We start from the raw sequence: 23,055 nt of genomic DNA, 5'->3' as shown, positions 1-23,055 counted from the left end.
AATTAACAGACTTCACTTGTTCCACATAAAAATCAATTTCAATCAATACACATCCAGGGAATAAATTAAAGCAAATTTTACAATTAAACAAAAATACAGTGTCCAAAACAAAATCAGTTCCCTTTTACAAATTGAAGAAGTTATCCTCTTACTTTGGTTAACTACATTCACAATTACGGTTGTTTCTCCAAACATGTTGCGAGCTCTTAAAAAATAAATTCCAAAGCTACTTTTTTCAACAACATCTTGTCTAATTCTAACGGTGAAGTTATTGACTTTATTTTCTATTATAGTAGTTATCATCTGATCGTTTCTTGTTCCGTTTTCATATTGTAATTCGTAAAAAGGTTCTGGATATGCAATTATCGTGGTTGAAAATTCAATTCCTGTGGTGCAAGTAGCTGCCAGTGTTATATTTGTGATATCTGGTGTAGGTTTACCTAAGAAAAAGCACAATATACAAACAAACATTAAATTTGGATTTGTATCTTCATTTTGGTTTAAAAGATTCTACAGAGAATAGTATTAATTCATACTAAGATGCAGGGATTTTTTTTCTGTATACAAAAATGAACTTTTACTGAGGAATTTCTAATATTATTAAATATTGATTATGTACTAATTCATTTTGACAATTGAAATATATTTCAATTATAGTTAGTTATTGAATTCCAATATTTCCATTTGAAATAATGATGAACATAGAATATTTATGTACATGTACTATTACTGTGTCTGCAAACATTGAAAATGATACCGTGACCGTTATGCAATATTTTTACAGAAATAAACTTTGATTCTTTTGAGTTTAAAGTGATAATAAAGATCTTACAGTTCACAATTAGTTCCTCCATTGCTTTCACTGTATTCCCGATTCCATTACTGACCACAAGGGTATAGTTTTTGGTGTCTGTACACGTAGTATTTTCTATGGTGTATGTAGCGGTTGTCACTGACGTCTGAGTTTTCAAAAGTTGTGTTCCATAATACCAAGACGCATCGGACAAAGGGTTGCTTACTATATCTCGAATAAGAGTGATTTTCTCACTCTTATTTACTATTTGTAGAGATCTTCTCTCTATCGTTGGCTGGTCTAGAATTATAGTTACCAATAACAAATAGCAATTTTTTAGTTTGATAAAAACAATTAAAGTCTTTGCCTACAATACAAAATGCTTAAGTATTGTCTTTAATATGTAGATATCTAGAGGGACAAAAATGATTTTAACAAAACTGTATTATACTATTTACCGATCCCACTATCTCTCTTCTACATATCTAAACATTTATACATTTTGATAAATTTTACTCTGATACACAAGAATGCATGATTTTATTTCTTTTTAAAGGTAAAAGCATGTTTTTGATTGTCATGAAATTAAATAAAAAGCAATTCATAAATCGTAGAAAAGCATTCACAATTTTAAAAAGCATCTTTCTTATTTCTAAAACTTGTTTACAACGTTGCCTCACGTAAACAAGAATTTTTTGTGGCATATTGGGCTATCTTTTTACATAAGATCAACAAAAATGTGTCCTTAATTTAATGTTCGTGTGCAAATCCAGATAGTCTGGTTTTGCATTGGGTTTGTAAAATTGGTACGTCTCAACTGCAGTAAAACAAGATGTACCGTAAAACATGTTGTGGTTCATACATGTATTTAGTGGTGTTGTTTATACATGTGTAAAATTGAAATATCAGTTACTATCTCTCATAATAGGATGAAAGATTAAGTATGTTCAAGATGGTCAATTGTAACTGTTTTTATCATTTTTGGTGATGTTTTAAATAAATACACGTACCGGCCAGTAATAATACATGTGTTTAAACTTCCAAGATTTTCTCTTTCACACGCTTTCTTTTAATTTCTGTAGAAATTCACAGGAACGATACTGTTCTTACTGAGGATAACAATGGGTAAAACCTTATATCTTTTATTAATTTGGACATAATTTTTTCGGCATGAAAACTTGACTGTTTTGTTTTTTTATTTACGTGGATGAATGCATGGCAGAGGTAATTATGATTATCAAAATAGTTAGGGAAATAGAATGAAAGCCGAAACTTTGGACATATTGTACATACTAATAATTGGCTAACCCAAAAAGATGCTGCTTCAAATATATTAAATAAGTCCGCTTTATGTGACTTAATTATGGAGTTGTTTTTTAAAAATACATTTATTGGTTTTTCATAAACTGGTGTATCGTTTATATAGGAAGAAAAGTCATAAAAGGTTTATATTGGAATTAATACAGTGGTTTAATTGATAACAGTTGGTCATACAGTTTTTGAAATAAAATACATTATTCAGTTTTTGTATATGCTTGTTTGAAGTTAGAGAAATCGCTTTTACTGGAGACTGATACATGTATGATGTAGAACTCTTTTGTATTGAAAACCATACAAATCATATATTTTGACGTAACATCCACTATTCCAGTTTACTTATATGCCTACAATGTATACGGTGCTATGGAAATAACGCTGTATTATTCTCTCTGTTTCTCAAGTAATCAACCAAAAAAATACGGTATAGTGATGATGTTTATATTCACATGTCAATTTAAAGGATATAATTTATGTACATGCATAAATTGTACATGTTTATTGAATAAATGGCAGCCGTTTCTTCTATCTGTTAAAATGTTTTACCCAAGTCCAACTGAATAATTATATTATAATTGTAACCGTGATGTTTTAAAAATACATTCACAGTTCCCTAAATTCGGAATCACAATATCGAAATAACGAAAACCGACACTTTCTGCGATGCTTGGCATCTGTTTACGGTACAGTAAAACGCGCTTATAACGAAGTACCAGGGACGGGCAATTTTACTTCTTTATAAGCGTAATTCGTCATATACATATATATGTAGGGATTGAAAATCACTTTGCTGTAGGTGTCAGTTTATAATAAACATGTTCGCTATAACCGTGTTTTACAGTATTCTACAATAACGCGGATATTCCTTTAATATTATGACAACTCTGCGCAAATGTATTCGTCAAGTCAACGAACATGCTCTGTTTGTCATTGGTTTGTGATTTAGCGGAAAGTCAAAGGCAAAACATCAAGTCGATATTGTTCAATATTTTTCACAATTTGTTAGTTGAAGGGCGGTGCGTCTTTTTACCCCAATGAACCCCAATGATACCCCAATGAACCCCAATGATACCCCAACGATACCACAATGATCCCTAATGATACCCCTATGATACCAAATGATATTCCAATGAACCCTAATGATACCCTACTGAACTTTGAAAAAAACAAATGATACTAAACATGTGCTTAGTTAAAAGATATTCCGCGCAAGCATGTGAATAAACACCGTTTACACATTAATATCATGGTTTTTCCCCTTTTTTGTTCAATTTGATCGAAAGTTTTCTTAATTCTTTTCTTAACTATTCTTTAAAATAAAAGAAACCAAAACCATAGCTGAATATTTAGAGGTGCAAAACCAAACTGAAATGATGATAATACATGTATATACAATTTTGTTCCAATGTCAAAGTTCTCTCTATATTTTTTTATTACTGTCCCAAATAAGAATTTAAAAACTGTTTTTAAAAAGCAATTGGGGAGAGAGGGGTTCTCTCATTCAACTTTCCAATTTTCTGCAAACATCATTTTTTCGTAAACATAATCCGTTCATTGTTTATAAAAAGTATAAGTATTAACTAAAATAATATAAGTATTAACTACTAATCTGTCGTTAATTATCTCGTAATTTCCAGAAAAGATCTCGTTATTACGAGTTAATTTAGTCGGAATTACGAGAAAAGATCTCGTTATTACGAGAAAAAATCTCGTTCTTACGAGAAAAGATCTCGTATTTACGAGTTAATTATCTCGTATTTACGAGAAAAGATCTCGTTATAACTAGTTAATTATCTCATTATTACGAGAAAAGATCTCGTAATTATAAGAAAATATCTCGTTATTATCAGAAAAGATTTATATAAAATGCGTTTCTGAAAGTCGACTGGTTCACCCTTTCAGTCTATCACATGTCATGTCAACATGCAACATAAGTATGTTGACATGCAAGAAAATAGAAATCAATTAAGAATTATAGAAAATCTTTAATAAATCTCAAATATCGCCCAAATGTGACATCGAAGATGGTATCATATCTAATAGCTCACTAGTATACTGGAATGGAATTAAATTTTGTTTCGCTCAATATATGGAGTGTATGTGTTAATTTTTAATTAATTTGAATGTGAATTATCACCCTCCCCATTTATATCCATGCCTTGATCATGTGGTATTCTTTAATTGCATTTCTTTCTTTGTTTATTTACCTATATTTTAAATATTTAGATATTAGCTAGAAGGTCAAGGCTTATTTGTAATACCTAATTATTATTAGAGAGTTAAGTTTATCAACTTAGTAAGGTCAATTTCTCATATATAATCCGTTTATATATTCACTGTCTGGCGTGTTTTCTCTCTTGGTCAAAACAGTCGATGGCCCTATCTGGATTCCATAACTCTTTCGTGTTTGTTATGGTTATCTTTTTTTAAAACTAAATTTACATCATACCATTATGGAATCCGGATAGGTCCATGTAGCTCACTATCGTGCCATCGCACCATCAAGTTTGGGGTCGATAGTGCGATGAAGAGATAATGCAATGACGATGGTGCGATGAGGATAAAGCGATGACGATGATGTAATGGTGCGACAATGATATGATGATGGTGCGATGCACGATGAAGTAATAGCGCGATGACGCAATGGTACGATAGCGATATGATGCGATGCTCTATCGTGTCATCGTTAGCTCTCTATAGCGCCATCGCCATTGATTCATCACACCATCGCTCTATCGACTCTTATGCACATGCACCATTGAAAATAGAAATTGGGTCAAGTAGCGAATGAATGAACATATTTTATATTAAAAACCGTTATTGACTTTTAAGAAATAATTTGATATTACAAATTTACAATGCCCTATTTACCCTGGACAAATAAATATTTATTTAATAAATATTTAGAAGAGCTAAATTATTTTGATATAAACAAAGATAATAATAAAAAAAAATAGGCAATTTTTTCTTTCAAATGTAAATGTAGATATTTCACATCCAAGAACATGAAAAATAAATACATATGCAAGTATGCTTCGTAAATTGAGCAAAGAAAGAGCTATTAAGTTTTTAAAAAGATAAGTCTGTAGTATTTTAAACCGGTACTCATTCTCGTACCCTGTACTTTGAGTATATGCTTCACTGAGTATGACTCAAAAGACCGAGGCTATAAAAGTTTTGGAGTACTTTCTCCGCTGAGTATGCTCGGAAAAAATCAGGGGAACAAATCTTCGGTCTCTGTAGTGAGAATGGTTCAGTAACTCATGTAAACAATTCTGGTATATGTCAACCCAATTAATACTTTGGATAGCTATTACCTTAAAGATAATCATATCAAGTAGATGGTTAGGTACTTAGGTATGCTCAAAATACCATCCTCCTGATATATATGAGAACATTTAAATTTCGTTAATCCTACTATTTAGATTACCAAAAGCATTGTCTCCTGGCTACAGTAACAAAGGCGATTTATTTTTAATTCCTTGGCCGGAGACACCGGGGATGTAGTCTTAATACCGGTTTGTTGTTCATTGGGTCCATTTCATTTTCTTTGTTTTTCCTTATTATAGTGCGACGAACAGATTTTAAAATTTAAACTATGGAACGACTTAACTGCCTTATGCAGATAGTCTTCATTATATGATGATGCTTCAACATTACATGCTGATACTTCAACATTACTTGCTGACACTTTAACATTACATGTTTATAATTTAGCATTACATGCTAATACTTTTCCAACTTACGTAAACACTACATGTTGATATTTCATAAAATGATGGTATTAAGTATGCAGTTGTTCTTAATTAGCTATAAGCAGTGGGATCGTGACTACGTAAACTCGGGAATATTACGAAGGAGCGAGTGTAGGACTAAATTCAAACTACTCTACAATTAAAACAAGCTTTGTTTACGTGTACATGTATTTCCTTTAATAACAAGAGATGTTTGTGAGACACTTATGCCCCCCTCCCTTGGAAACAACCACAAAGGAAATGAACGTAAACTGCAAAGATTTTGAATTTTTCTAAGTCCAAGGGGCATAACTCTGTCTGAAATTGCTCTATCATACCCAAAATCAAATTTGACCTCGATATTATTTAGATAAACCTGCATACCAAATTTCATATTAATATGTGCACACTCTGCAAAGAAAATGAGCGGAAACAATACATGTACATACGGTACAACATGCCTGCAAATACTTAGATGTAATTGAGCATTTTTATTTTTTTTTAATTAGGCAATCAAATTTTAGCTCGAATAACTAATTTTATTAATTGGTTATTATTGTATACATTAAAAAAAGCATTCTAGCATCTTTTCGTCATCAAAAGAATAATGGTTGATTGGAATGAACTCCTTTAATAAACAGTCGATAGAGCGATGATACGATGACGATAGCGCATAGAGAACTTACAATGACACATTTTTCTCATTTTAAGAAAAAAAGACACTATAGTAAGTTTATAAACATCACGTGTCCAAAATATTAATCAGTCAATCATTTTTCTCATTTTAAGAAAAAAGACACTATAGTAAGTTTATAAACATCATCACTTAAAATGTCTTTTCTACCACCTTGTAAAATAACTTCAAATATGAAGAACTCTCGCCAACGCTCCCAAATTATTTGACAATGCTATAGCTACATACAGTGAATGGAATTGTTTGCAAAAACAGGCATACACTATGTCCTTATAATAGCTAAATACAAAAGTTGAAGGAACTTTTCTTGATAAATTTAAGAAGTGTTTTATAACAAACTGTGTTAGTGGAAATATTAGTCATCATTCTTGAATAATATTGGAGTTAGAATTCCCTGAAGATATAAACATTAACTTGTTATTTCTTTATTAAAAGCAAAGCTTCACGGATTCTTTTCAGTAGTTTTAAAGGAATTTAGCTGGTAAAATGTATAAATTGTATATTAAACTAGATCTCGTTATGAGTAACGAGTAGGTCTTCCTTTCAATTTTTAAACGATACGAATAAAATATTAATGAAATTTCAGAATTCCCCTTCAACCACTCCCTTTCAGAATATGTATACGATTGCCAATATCCTTTAAAATGCTTAAAAAAAAGTGTTTTGCTTTTTCACATACAGCACATCAAAGATTCAAGATTTTAGTCCCCTAAAATCCCTAATTACGCCATCAATGGGTGTTGCAATGAGTTTTACAAACTGATATTGTTACGATCAACAGCTTTGATTCTATAATGCATTACAAAATCTTGGTCGTTGTTAAGGTATGTTAAAAGACTTTACGAGTGTCTTTGCCTCTAATTTAAGGGACAAGACATTTTTCTTGAGTTCATTCACAAGTTCTCACGAATACTATCTTTTTTCTTACACGTATCTAAAATTGTTGTTTAATTTTGAGATACAAATGATTGAATATTTTAGGGGCCAACATTCTTCATGGGGACAGACACTGATGTTTCAATTAGTGGAATCGATTAAAATCATCAATACAGACATTTTCTCTTCTACAATGCTTAACAAATGTGTCTCCTTCTCTAGATATATTTCTTCAAAGTTTAAGTACTTTGGCCCCCAAAAATCCCTAATTACGTAATAAATGGGCTTAGCGATGATTGTACCTGATAGATATTGCTACGATCAACAACTTTACTTCTATAATGAATTACAAAATCTTTATCATTTTTAAGTTATCTGTAATAGAGTTTACTAGTGTCTTGGCCCCAAATTAAAGGTGTCAGTCCCTTTTTCTTAATTTCTTTAAAAATGTCTTATGAATACTCATATTTTTTGTTCTTACACAAATCTAAAGCTGTTGTACATTTTTTGAGATACAAATGATTAAACATTTTAGGGGCCAGCCCTTAAGGTCCTTAATCAAAAGACCAATGGCTGTCCCAGCCATTGGTCTTTTGATTAATGGAATCGATTAGAATCATCAATGCAAACATTTATTCTTCTACATTGCCTAACAAAATATTTCTCCTTCTTAGGATATATTGCGTCAAAGTTGAAGTACTTTGCCCCCAAAAAATCCCTAGTTACGTAATAAGTGGGCGTGGCAATGACTTTACCGGATAGATATTGTAAGGATCAACAACTTTGCTTCTATAACGCATTACAAAATCTTTATCATGTTCAAGTTATTTGTAATAAAGTTTACGAGTGTCTTTGCGCCTAATAAAAGGGACCAGCCCCTTTTTCTTGATTTTATTGGAAAGAACTTTTGCTTCTCCACCACTTTTGTTATATATGTTGTAACAAAATATCAAATGATAAAAAGATACAAATCAAAACGTATGAAACTTTTGAATGATAATTCGTACCCAATTTTCGTGCCTAGGGGAGCTCTAGGAAATGGCGCCACCGGCGTAAAACAACATAATAGTGCACAACTTTAAACTATAGACTACCTATCCTGAAAATCTCCAATAGTTTCTTAGATCAGCTCTGCACAAAATAGGTCGTAAAAAATAGAAAATCGGCCGTAACTCGGTACGGAAGTGAAGATTTCAAAATTTCAAAAAACATCTAGAATTAAGACCTCTGGCATTCATCTGTGAAAAAATGGTCAAAATCGGCCGAATAGTTTCCGGGAAAGCGCGTGCACAAAATTTGTGGAAAAAAATAACAATAAAAAACAGTACGAAAACAATAAGGTCTTCCGTTGGAAACGGAAGACCTTAATAACTAGACTCATGTTGCTATAGCAACAAAAAGGTCTTCCGTTTCTCATGTATTATTCTGTTACAAAAATGGATTCCTCTCATAAAAAGAAAATGGATGTCTGTGACGACCGGAAGATATGCCGGATCAAACAGAACATATCCATACATTCTTCTGTCTTTCTTCAAAGTTTAGATTATCAAGTATTTGTTAGTTATGTAATCTCATAGAGAAAAGATTTTGTCTCGGGACCGGAAATTGACAAACGGAAGTGATTAAAGAAATTTAAAGTAGATATTTTTGTACATTTACTGACGGTACGTTACTGTGCAATTGTAAAAAATTTGATAAAATATAAACTTTAAAAAAACTTCTTTTGCTTGAACTCTTCGAGTGAGAACTGGAAGTGACGGACGACCAAATAAGAACCCGTTAAACACATGTTTAACAAATGTCTATCATCCATATAAGTTTTTGTATTTTGATCTCTTACAGTTTTTGAGACCTCACGGGTACAACGTTTTTATAAAAGAAAGCTACCTGAAATGTTTGAGATGTCTCACCGGAAGTAGAATTTTGTTCGTTTATTTAACTATGAGTAGGAACCATTTGTATTTCTATTGCTAAAATGTTACTTCCATGTTAAATAATTAAAAAACTTTTTAAAAAATCAAAAGTGGGTGTACTTCTTGTGGCGACCGGAAGTTACGGCGGATAAAACGAAATAGTGTTAACACATATAAATACATAGGTCTATCATCCGACAAAGTTTGGTTGTTCAAGTCGTCGCCGTTTTTGAGATCTCGTCAAAATCAGGTATTTTGTCTCGGGACAGGAAACGGACTAATGGAAGTGCTCAATGTAAATTGCATTAAATATTTCTTGTATACTTGCCTTTTGTACAATATTGTTCATCGAGCTAACTACAAATATCAAAGAAAAACGGTGAAACTGATAAACAGCTCGATTTTTTTTAACTTTTCCTGTGTGGACCGGAAGTGACGGCAGACAAAATGAAACAATTAAACACATTTTCAATAAAATGTCTATCATCCATGAACATTTCAGGTTTTGATCACTTATAGTTCCTGAGATCTCGTGGGTACAAAATGTATTTTAAAAAAGCTACCTTAGATAATTGAGAATTTCACCGAAAGTAGAATTTTTTGTGTTGATAGAACATCGCATAGATAACCTATGTATAGATTTATACTTATATATTTATTCTATGAAAAAAAAATAATGCGTAAAACTAATTATTTTTTAAGTGCTTCCGGTAACCGCTGGAATTTACAACGAACACAACAAAATAATTTAAACACATCTAAAAATATACGTCTATCATCCCACAAAGTTTAGATGTTCAAGTGTTTGCCAATTTTGAAATCTTGAGGGAAGAAGGTTTTTTGACGCGGGACAGGAAATGGACGACCGCAAATGAATTTTGAAAAAATGGGGAAAAAAAGCCTCGAGATATTGTCACTGTCTATCAGTCCTGAAAAGTTCAAGAAAATCTATCCAGCCATCTCTGAGAAATCTTGTGGACAAAAAGGGGGGAAAATAATAAGAAGAAACACTAAAATCACTATGACAGCTCGAAAACAATAAGGTCTTCCGTTGGAAACGGAAGACCTTAATCATGGCTAGAATAATATGCCCTCAAAATATTTGAATCAACATTTCCTGCTTATAAATACAGCTAAATGTGTTATTTTCTACAAAGTTCCGAGAAACTCTTTTAAGCTGTTAAAAGAAAGGTGCAATCATAGGAGAACAAGACTGACCGACTCGACTGACGGATCACGAAACATGTTACCCCCCCCCCCCCCCCCAAACCACCACGCGAGTTGTTGCGTTGAGTACAACTAGTAAAACTTTACTTAATGTATTTGAGGCACAATTTATCATGTGTTACCCACCATATGCTATTATGTTTACTCCTCCACATCCCTAAAACGAGATGGTGACTGTTTTACATACTGAAAGGACCCTTCATGGTGTAAAACACACAAAATATTACGGTGTTCCCTATCGCCGGGCAGCCTCAGTGATTCAAAATGTTGTAACAGCATGCAACAAAAATGTGAGGATAAACGAATAAGATAAAAAAATCTCACAAAGAACATTGACTTCCATGGCCTGACTGTGTGTTCCCTTCACTCCATTATTGTAGTTGTTCTCTGCTGTACATCTGTATGTACCAGAACTGTTTCTCTGTATGTTATAAAACTGTAGAGTTGAACCATTCTGTCTGAATCCTGAGTTGTCTACCTTGGTCCAGTAGAATGTTGTAGAGCTAGGATTCCCAGGAGTTGCTGTACAGTTGACTATTACCTGGCTTCCTTCTTTTATGTCTTGTTGAGATAGCGTTCTTATTGTTGGTGGATCTGTATACACAACATATAAAGAGATCAGTGGATATTACAGAAATATATATACAAATAACAGCATGAAATTTTAATTTCATGAACGTTAATTTATTTTAAAGACAACGTTATTTCTTACGATTGGTCTTTAAGGGGTATTTATTTTGTTCAATTATTTGGCAACGATAATATCCATTAGTCGATCTTTAATCAGTACCCATAGCTTTACTGTTTCTATACACTAAACGAAACAAACGAACTATATGGATCGGTGACACGTCAATGTTACATAATAGGTTATTATTGAAAGCTGATCACAGAAGAACAAAAACCAACCTCATACACTAAACATATTATGAGACAGAAATCTCATTAAACTTATGCAAAAAACATAAACGAAATATTTGCATGATTGTGTATGAAACATCATGATCAGTGACCTACAAAGAACATTGACAACCATTGTCCGACTGTCTGATCCCTTCTCTCCATTATGGTAGTTATTCTCTGCTGTACATCTGTATATTCCAGAACTGTTTCTCTGTATGTTAGGTAGCTGTAGAGTTGATCCATTTTGTCTAAATCCTGGATTGTCTGCCTTGGTCCAGTAGAAAGTTGAAAAGCTAGGATCACCAGGGGTGGCCTGACATGTGATTGATAACTGGCTTCCTTCTATGATGTCTTGCTGAGATAGAGTATGCACTGTTGGTGGGCCTGTTGTTGAAACTAATACTGATATCACTCGGTAAAACGTTATAATGAAATTACTTATTTTAAAGTGAATCTTCTATTCTTTGTCTGAAAGCAATTGTTAAGACATTGCTTATTTTTGTTATCAGTAAAACTGTTTTAATGAGGTCGTTTTGATTTAATTGCGTCTGAAAAACCAACAAAGTTGGTGTTGATTCATCGTATAAGGATGGGGCCCCAAAAAGTTAAAGCATATCATCCTTTTAATACTTCTGTACAAGTATTTAACGTTTAGTGAGACATTTCTAGTGATAAATCGAAATTTCAGCGTCAATCGCAGAATTATAAGCAAGATACAAAACTCACAATTCTGCTCGGTTTGAGTCAATTTTTTTTTCACAAGAGTTAATTACATTTACCTTAAGATTTTTAAACTTGGTATTTCCTATTAAGAATGAATAAAAGCATGGCCTCAGTTCTGTGAGCAAGGCTATAAAACTGTTTCTTTATACTATATTATACTATATTGTGACGTCATAGTATTGTTTGTATAACTTCATTGATTTTAACGTCACTTATTTTTAAATGTATTGTGAAACGTCTGAGGAAAAATGAAAGCGCTTACGTTTTGCGATTAGTGGTATTTTTTTAATTTTAATATAATAATAATAGTATAATATATAATAATTTTAATATATATATATATATATATATATATATATATATATATATATATACATTATTACCAACTCAATCATTTTGTCTACACTTCATAGAAACAAACTAACTACTTACGAACCACAATAAGTAACTTCTTGGCACTTAATGGCTTTGAAAAAAGTGCATGATTGGCTGTGCAGGTACACTCCTGTTTATTAAAAGACACGTCTATTGTTAATTCCAACACAGATATTGCTTCAGTAGAGTTGCTCATATTTTTGCTAGGCATTTCTGTTTTTTTGCAGTTCCATGACAATGTTGAAACAGGATTTCCACCAGACTGTTGGCAGGTTAATGCAACATCAGTCCCATTATCGTACTGAAATCCAGAAGGAGAAGAAGTTATACGGGGAAGGAAAGCAGCGGGTGGATCTAAAATTAAGGAAAATAGATTTTTTAAAAATATTGTGTTTCATAGCAAATACACTGCAATCATTGAGACAAGAATCTCTTTATGAGACCAGCATATAAACAAGAGGCCCATGGACCACAATGCTCACCTGAGGAACAATAGGTATGATAAAATCAGCTTAATGGAGTCATAATACAAACTATCTGGACAATGTACAATGATACATGTAGATCCTGTAGAGTATCGCAGTTCTCAAAAAAGATCCTTAACAATTGTTTATATATGGGATATAAAGCTACATCAAACTCTGAACCTTCTTGTGAGGCCGAAGAATTGTCCTGTGGCCAAAGTCTTAACAGTCATAAAGAATCATCTGGCTGGATAGTTTCTGAGTAGAAGATTTTTCAAGATCTACCCTATATATTCCTATGAAAACTTTAATACCTCCTCCTCCCACAATGTGGCCCCACCCTACCCCAGGGATCATGATATTCACAACCTTGAATCTTCACTACCTGTGGATACTTCCAAACAAGTTTCAGCTTTCCTGGCTGATAAGTTTCTGAGAAGAAGATTTTTTAAAGATTTACTCTATATATTCCTTTGTAAAACTTTGAGCCCCTTATTGTGGCCCAACCCTACCCCCGGGGGTCATAATTTTCACAACTTTGAATCTACACTACCTAAGGATGCTTCCACACAAGTTTCAGCTTTCCTGCAAGATTAGTTTCTGAGAAGAAGCTTTTTAAAGATTTACTCTATATATTCCTATGTTAAACTTCGATCCCCCATTTTGGCCCCACCCTTCCCCCCGGGGGGTCATGATTTTCACAACTTTGAATCTACACTACCTGAGGATGCTTCCACACACGTTTTAGCGTTCCTGACTGATTAGTTTCTGAGAAGAAGCTTTTTAAAGATTTACTCTATATATTCCTATGTAAAACTTCAACCCCCCCATTGTGGCCCCACCATACCCCTTGGGGTCATGATTTTTACAATTATGAATCTCCACTACCTGAGGATGCTTCCACACAAGTTTCAAAACTTTATAAATCTGAAGAAGAAGATTTTTGAAAATTTCTCAAAATTGTCCTTTAATTTCTGATTATCTCCCCTTGAATAAGGGTGTGACCCTTAATTTTTACAACTTTGAATCCCCTTTGCCTAAGAATGGTTTGTGCCAAGTTTGGTTGAAATTGGCCCAGTAGTTATTGAGAAGATGTTGAAAATGTGAAAAGTTTACGGACAGACGGACGGACGGACGGACAGACAGACAGACGACAGACAAAATGTGATCAAAAAAGCTCACTTGAGCTTTCAGCTCAGGTGAGCTAAAAGGGACACATCACTCACCTGATCAACAATAGCCTCATTAAAATCAGTTTAATTATCAAATACAAAATATTTTTACAAACTAATAGCAATAGATCTTTCACAAAATAAATTTTTTCTCAGCATATTCTAATGTTAATCATTGAGCCCTATTTTTAGTTTCAGTGTTTGAGATAAAGGTCTTAAAGGTTGTCTAATCTATCTGTTGTCTCAGTTTCTTCTTTTTCAGCTTATCAAAAAATAAAAAATAAAAATATTTTGTCTTTTAACCCCTTAAAGTCCTTGATTACGTAACATATGGGAAAAAATATGTTACTGTATTAATTATCGTATGATGAAAATTTCATTCTGTAATATACACTGAACATTTTAGGTTATTTTCAAACTAACTAGAGGTACCGTGAGCAGGATTACAATAGATATCCCCATCCCATCTAAGAGGAAAATCATAACTCAAGTATTTTTCTATAATAGCAAATGATGGATTCTATCTATTTAACCGTTCATTCTCTATCTACCGTATAACGGGTATTTTTTGCGGCTTGAAATTTTTGCGGTTTAACCCCTAAAAAGTATCAATATATATTCTGCGTTTTCAATTTCTGCGGTTACATTAGAGCGCAAAAAAATACATGTTTACCGGATTTGCCTTAGGGAACGTAAACTAAATTTTGTAATTTCTCAAATCATTTTTATTTCATACTCGACTAAACACACAGTCCTTATATTCAACTATAATTGATATCGCACAGGTAACATGAGATAATTAGGTGTGAAATACGATGCAGAGTCCCCTAATAACGGACTGATCACGTTTGAAAATTATAGCTTGTATTTTAAATAGTGTCAATATTAGTGATCTTTTAAAAGAATATTTTGCGTTTTGAATATTTGCGGATTTTTTTTATCCGCAAAATACCGCAGAAAATAAACAACTGCAGAAAATACCCGTTATACGGTATAACAACTGCTCTATTTTTTACAAATTTAAACACTAATATGAGTACACAAACCAGTTCCTATTTTTTTTAAATTCTATATACACTTAACTGTTAATGCATTGTTGCAACCACTATTGAAATAAAACCACTATTGAAATAAATTATTTCAATAGTAGTTGGGAGTGTATTTCATTAGAAAAATCACCTTGCAACCACTATTGAAATACCGGTAAAACCACTATTGAAATAAATTATTTCCATAGTGGTTGGGGACTTATTTCATTAGAAGATCTAGAATTACTTTGCAACCACTATTGAAATACAACTACTATTGAAGTAATGATTTCAATAGAAGTTGAGGATGTATTTCATTATAAGAGGTACTTTACAGACACCATTAAAGTTCAACTACTATTAAATTTATTTTTTCAATCGTAGATGGGAATGAATATCTTTATAAATATAACCATGTAATCACTATTAAAACACATTTGGAAAGAAAGAAGTTGTATATCATATTTGCAAACTATTAAATAGTTTGCAATTAGATATACAACTTCTTTCTTTGAAATGCAAGAAATCTAACGAATAATTTCAAATACACAATATTGTTACAATTTTCGCTGCTGTGCAGAAATAAATAACCAATTCTCGCACATAAACATGCATATAAATTTGTTTTTATCTTACAAACAATTTCAAATACATAATTAAGGATACTAAAGACTTGCATATTTTATGGTAATAATAAACAAGACTATGAAATAAATGTACTTGTTTTTAGGATTTTTCACTTAAAACTACTTGTAAACACAAATATTGATACATGTTTATGAAACATGCACATGTTTCTGTGATAAGATATAATAAGCATTAATTATAATTTTACTGAAGTTATACGTTATATTACAAAATCAGTTTAAAATCCAGCACTAGTCATGTGGTGCAGGTGATTTCAATCCCATTTTTTAATTTGAATATACATTCGTATACATTTGATGTAGAAAGTATACCAAACAATTAAAATTATATTTTGTTTATATATCAGTCACACGTGTACGTCTTACTTCCCGGCTTGTTTAAATGCTGTTGTGTTCTAATTTTATAAGTATTCTTAACGTACTGTTCATCGTATGAACAAGCAGTACACATGTGTAACTGTAAAATAACTGCCATCAATTCATCGTAGTTGAAAATTGACCGTACGGGTAAACCCTGTTAACCAGCCCACAGTCAAGACCCCCGTTATTTGATCGGCATCTAATTATACTTGTGATTCTGTGTGTTATATACATACATTATATACATGTGTGTTTACATAATATTTTCACACCTCTCTATTTTGATAAGAAAATGGCCGTCCTTAGAATCGCGATGAACATTGGGCAAGTCAAGATTAACTTGTCAGTAAACTATATATGGTTCTATCATATTAAGGTTGACAAAATCATCAGAACATGAAAATAAAATATAGCGAAAGACAAAATCTGATACATATGTCTCATTAGAATTTGTTTAATTTCATTAGACATTTGTAAACAAAAGGTCGGCCATTTTTTTGTTAATCACGTGTTGCAATTACAATTGTAACAAAAACACGCAAATACCTTGTCGTATTAAACCAGAAAATACTGACTCCAACAGTTCTTATTTAAAAAAAAATACATGTAAAAAGTATTCTACTCGGTTAAAAATAATAATTTTGAAATGATTATAAAGATGCACTTTTCCAAGATTAATGGGGTTTTGGTTGATCAGTATTGGCGCACTTTATAATTCTGAGCGAAGGTTAAAATGGACAAGAAGGTGCTGATGTAAAATGGAGAATTGAGGAACATTATAAATCACAATATAGATACTCCCAATAACATTTTCCGTATCTCTTTAAAATATACGTTTTGACGAAGTAAAAGGCATGTTAACCATTACCCAAGTTTATATGCACGATAATCAAGAATATATATCCTGGGTATACGTATTTATATAAACGTCCCTAATGTATGGATGCTTGGTTGGAAAACAAAGACGAATGAATCTTTCACACATTATACAATTTACAAACTCTAAATGTAACATAAGATTTAAAAAAAAATTATTAATCAAATTCGGAAAATGAAATCTTTCACGTTTTTCTATTTTCAGCATTGACAGCATACAAAGTCAATGTTTCCGATGATTAATTGCATCCTCTCTTCGGTGAATGTTTTGACCATCTGGACGATGTGAACGCAATGTATTGCTTTAAAATTGATTATTTACAACATTAACATACATGTGTTGGATGTTTATAGTTTACTGTAGTAATTTTGGGGAAATCCCAGGTCTAGGTTGTTGAAAAGGAGGTTGACGGGGGGGGGGGGAACACATTTATTGTTAATAAGTTTTTCCATTGTTACAAAATGAAAATAACATAGTTTCAAAAATAAAATGAAACATTTTAGACCAGATACTACTGTAGTCATTGTATGACATAATTTAAACAGCAACTGCAACTGTATAGTAGTTTCTATATTCAGAATTAATTTAATGCTTTCATTACATGTTAGACTGAATGTTTATTGTTTAAAAATCTAAATGAAACTTTATTATTCTTGTTTAAGAAAAAAAGAACAGACATAAAGTACAGCCCAGAGAAATTAACAAGTTCATCGCAAGAAGAAGAATTTTAATGCTACCACTGTCCAGAACCACCAAGTCTGCTAGTTACCATGATGTGATCTTATATGAGTGCTTCACAGGCCTGGAAGTTGCTCGAAAATCCCCCCAAAAGGCCCATTTCCATAAACAACAGCCAATGACACTCCTTATTGATTCAAATGGCCACATTTCTACGACCTGACTAAACCTCTGCAGAACAAGACTTTGTAGACTTTGTAGTTGTAAAGTATTCTCATTTCAAAAAACTATAAACTATAAAAGAACTTTTTTTTATATAATCAAATACCAGTATATTACAATGTCTGTCTGTCAGCTAAAATCGTACAAAATCACATGGATTTGACTTATCAAATTATTAAATAAGTTGTTATATTTGCAAATATTGCATAACATATTAGACTCCAGGTAATATATATCCTCCCACTACCAAGTTGATAAGTGTTACTACTTTGGTTTTTTTTTTTTTTTGTTTTTTTTTTTTTTTACATTTTCTTTGTTTAAACATTTATTGATAACTTAGTTTTCTTTTGCAGCAGTATATGAAAAATTAAGAAACCAATCTTAAATGTAAAAACACTGCATTAGGAAATGATCAAATACACCAAACAATATTCAATTATGTCGGATGTGAAAATATATAAAGACAACATATACCCCATGTATAACAATTTTTATATAACAAAATTACTTGCATGGAAAGTTGTTTCCATGTGGGTTTTTTTTTAAATCTGTGTTATGTAACTGCATGTAATATTGGAATTAGCTTTAATATCATAAGAAAAATCCTGGTTTTGATGAGAATTGTAAGGTGAATGATCTGTGTGACAGTTTGTATTTTATACATTCATACTACAAAAAGCAATCACATGTACATGTAATAATACTTGACATATATAAGCAATGTATCTTTTACTTGGATTTAAAAATATTGATGTAGGTTAGTAGTGAAATGTAGGAAGGTAACCCATGTGTAAAGAACAATATTCATCGGAAATGAAGTGTGTTGCATAATTAATTAAATGTGTACATCATATTTTTGCACATGATTTGATAGACTGCTCCATTGTTAGCTTTTCATCGGCCAACAAGCTTTTCATATCTCCCTCTGGGTCATCTCTTAAATACTGATATTCAAATCTAATCAGTTGGTACATCATGGGTGGAAATTTGGACTTGATGGATTATCAAATAAATGCTGTCAAATCCTGTTCTAATGTAAAACATTAGATTATATAACTAACAAAGAAAAGGTTTATCCCAACTTGCAAGTGGGTCACTTTGACCTCATTTTAAAATTTATGGACATACATACATGTATTCAAATCAAATCTGGGTCATACCTCTATAGTCAATTACTATCTAGTAGTGTTTGGGGTTTTTTTTTTTTTTTTTTTTTTTTGGTTTTTTTTTTTGTTTGCTAAAGATGGATACTTTAGCTTTTTCAAAAATATTTTATGGTGTACATCTTCATTGTAGTTCAAAACAAATTGACACAAGTGTATCATGTTCTAGGAACAGTAAAATTTCTTTTTGTTTATTCATGTACATGTAGTTATTTTGTAAATTGCATTCATATTGTTAAAAAAGTAAGATCTTTTTTGCATTTTTAAAGTGAGATTTGATAGGCATTTAATCGAGAAGAAAACAAGTACAAATATAAAGATTTTTATGGGAGGTTTTTTTCTTGTGCAATTTTATCATTTTTAAATAAAAGTCCCTGATAAGGGAATTGCCTATGGATGTTTCTCCATTATTGTATCTTGGCTGTATTTTATTTATTATTGGAAACAATTTCAGTTTTGTAAACAAAAAACACTTGGAACTGTTTGAAATTATGTTGTTTTTACATAAAGTAGAAACCTTGCTGAGCTTTTGTGAAAGCAAACGATAAAAAGTTTCAGTAAGTTTCAGTCGCGGAGACCCTTTGTATACAATATGTATCCCAATCATATCTGGAGGTTTTAACTATGCAGAAACTTCAAGTTTCAGTAGTTTCCGTCGCGGAAACCCTATGCAAAACAATATGTATCCCAAACGTATATGGAGATTGAAACAATCCAGAAACTTCAAGTTTCAGTAAGTTTCCGTTGCGGAAACCATTTGGATTCGTGGACAGCCTAAGTTTCAGCACTGCAGAAACTTATTGAAACGAAGTTTCCGTGCTGAAACCTGTCGGAAACTTAAAGTAACCTTAAGTTTCCGCAGAGGTTCCAAAGGGTTTCTGCAGCGCTGAAACCAGAAATTTCATCCAGTGCTACTTTAAGAGGCTAGCCCCTTTTTCTTGAGTTCATTCGAAAGATCTAACGAATCCTAACATTTTTTGTTCTTACACCCATCTAAAATTGTTGTTCATTTTTTAGATACAAATGATTGAATATTTTAGAGGTAAACTCTCTAGATCCTTCATGGGGACATACATTGGTGTTTTGATTAGTGGAATCGATTAGAATCATCAATGCAGACATTTTCTCTTCTACAATGCCTATCAAAATATGTCTCCTTCTCTTGATATATTGCGTCAAAGTTTAAGTACGTTGGCCCCGCAATATCCCTAATTACGTAATAAATAGGCGTGGCAATAATTTTACCTGATAGATACTGTTACGATCAACAACTTTGCTTCTATAATGCATTTCAAAAGCTTTATCGTTTTTTAGTTATCTGAAATAGAGTTTACAAGTGTTTTGGCCCCTAATTTAAGGGGCCAGCCCATTTTTTTTTAATTCAAGGTCTCACAAATACTAGCATTTTTTGTTCTTACACCCATCTAAATTTGTTGATCATTTTTTAGATACAAATGATTGAATATTTTAAGGGCCAGCCCTCTAGACCCTAATGGGGACAGACATTGGTGTTTTGATTGATGGAATCGATTAAGATCATCAATGCAAAACACTAATCTTTTCTACAAATCTGTCTCCTTCTCTAGATATATTGCGTCAAAGTTTACTTTGGCCCCTAAAAATTCCTAATTGCGTTATAAATGGGCGTGACAATGATTTTTTCTGATAAATATTGTTACGATCAACAACTTTGCTTCAATGATTTTTTTACAAATTTTGATCGTTTTTAAGTTATGTGTAAGAGATTATACGACTGCCTTGGCCCCTAATTAAAGGGGCTAGTCTCTTTTTCTTGATTTTCATGAAAAGCTCTTAAGAATACTAACATTTTTTGTTCTTACACCCATCTAAAATTGTTGATCATTTTTGAGATACAAATAATTGAATATTTTAGGGGCCAGTCCTGTAAATCCTTAATCTTATACTATTATAATCTATAATACTGCAAACATATTTTTCAACATTTTGTCTTCAATATTGATTACTCATTTAATTTGAAATTTATTCTGTTTTACAAGTCTTTAGAATGTCTATTCATGATCAGTTCTAGGATATATGGACAATAACGTTTATGGGGCTAGCCCTTCATGTATTTATTGGGGCTGTGTATTGAAGATTGAAAGGAAGAAAAATACTGCGAACATATTTTTTAACATTTTGTCTTCAATATTGCTTTTTTAAAATATTTCTCCATTTAGAGATATGATAGACCGGGCATTTGGACGTCTAGCCCCTGTAAATCCCGAGTTGCGTATTATACGAGATAATTTTAATATGTCTAGGCGTATCACTTTAAATAAACATCATCAAATAAACAATCAAACTGAAGAACCATAATGGTATCGAGTTGAAGTTAATTTGAAGAGTACAAACCTGAACAATTTTTTTTAAAGTCAAAATAATCTCCACTTAACAGAAATGCATATTATTCTTTTTATTTGTGTCATTTATGATTTATTGTATTCCTTCATTGATCACACGTACATTTATGTACTCTTGATTAAAATATCTTTAAAACAAATTATGATTCTGTAACTCTTAAGAAATGTATGTACATTAACATGAGACAAATTTTCTTATTGTTTTGCTGAAGATAAATATCTTACAAAAACAAAAATAGAGTCGGGCAATCAATTTAACACAAACAAACTTTAATATAGATTTTATGCAGTCAACTTAAATGATATAATTATCAAAAGAAGAGTGATTTTTTTTTATTTTCAAAAATCGTTCCAATTTGGTTATTGACCATTTACAAATTGGTATTAATTTATACTTACTTTTTAAAAACTAATATGAAGACAAATACATAAGTCAACTTCTTTTAAATAAATAAATATTATGTTTTTAACACAAAATTAATTAATTTACGATTCATTAGAAATTGACTCACCTAATTCCTTAAAAGTAATGAATGTTACTTAAAGAAGTATCCTTGGACTATATTTTTTCACCTTTTTAAATAGAACTAATTAGCATTAAAAGTAAGATTGTATTTAATTTTATATATTGTTTTTTGTTTTGTTTTTTTGCTGATAAAAACTATGTCTCTTATTATCAATTGATTTAAAGGGAGTTAAACACGATTTGAGCTCCAAATTTTCGAATTTTATTTTCTATTTTTTGATGTCTAGAATGATTCATATAGGTATTGTTTATGCTTCCTCAAAATTTGAGAAAAATGAGTTCTTACAGCTATGTCTCACTTGTAACTTGACTTCTATATTTCAAATTTTGGTAAATCAGTCGAAACGCACATGCAAACCATTCTGTGCATGAAAATTATAAGATAAAATTTTCATCTTAAATCGTGTCCAAGTCCCTTTAAAAATCGCTGGGTCCAAATGACACGGAACGAAAAGATTAGTGGTAGATATAAGAATGCGCCCGTTCACGTGGTTTACATTCACAAATTTAAAGTGAAAGTAGTTGGTTTTAAGTTACTTTTGGTTGTAGATATACTTATCGCTCTCTGCAGGAAGTTTTGTTTCTAAAACATCAAATATTTGTGCATCGTCAACATTCGATATGGATACAAAATAATCTGTTTTGCATTCAGATGTATTTCATACACAAAATGAATATGTAGGCCTAGCAATCGCATATGTCTCGGTGTAAGTGTATTTATCCGCCGAAACCCAGACATATTGTTTACAACAAAATATGAACATTATCAAAGACAGCAACTATTTTTTATCTGCCAACTTGTTATATTTACATATAGTTCTACTTTAAATGGAAGTGTTTCATCTTTTATTCTTTAAATACATAAGAAAACTTCGCACTCATTTCCGCAGATTTATTGATAGCATGCGGAGTTCGGCTCCTGAAAACCTCCGGTGTCGTACGATCCCTATATGGCTTTCGAGCTTCACTCGACGCCACTATA

At 31.8% G+C, this 23,055-nt stretch overlaps 1 pseudogene; it reads right to left on the bottom strand.

The window, feature by feature from the left end:
- The window catches only part of LOC128169662 (hemicentin-2-like), a 307,406-nt pseudogene that overhangs the window by 12,210 nt on the left and 272,141 nt on the right, over positions 1–23,055 (bottom strand).

The sequence above is a fragment of the Crassostrea angulata genome, unplaced genomic scaffold (assembly GCF_025612915.1).
Source record: "Crassostrea angulata isolate pt1a10 unplaced genomic scaffold, ASM2561291v2 HiC_scaffold_167, whole genome shotgun sequence".
NCBI lineage: Eukaryota > Metazoa > Mollusca > Bivalvia > Ostreida > Ostreidae > Magallana > Magallana angulata.
This window is presented reverse-complemented; position numbering and strand designations above follow the sequence as displayed.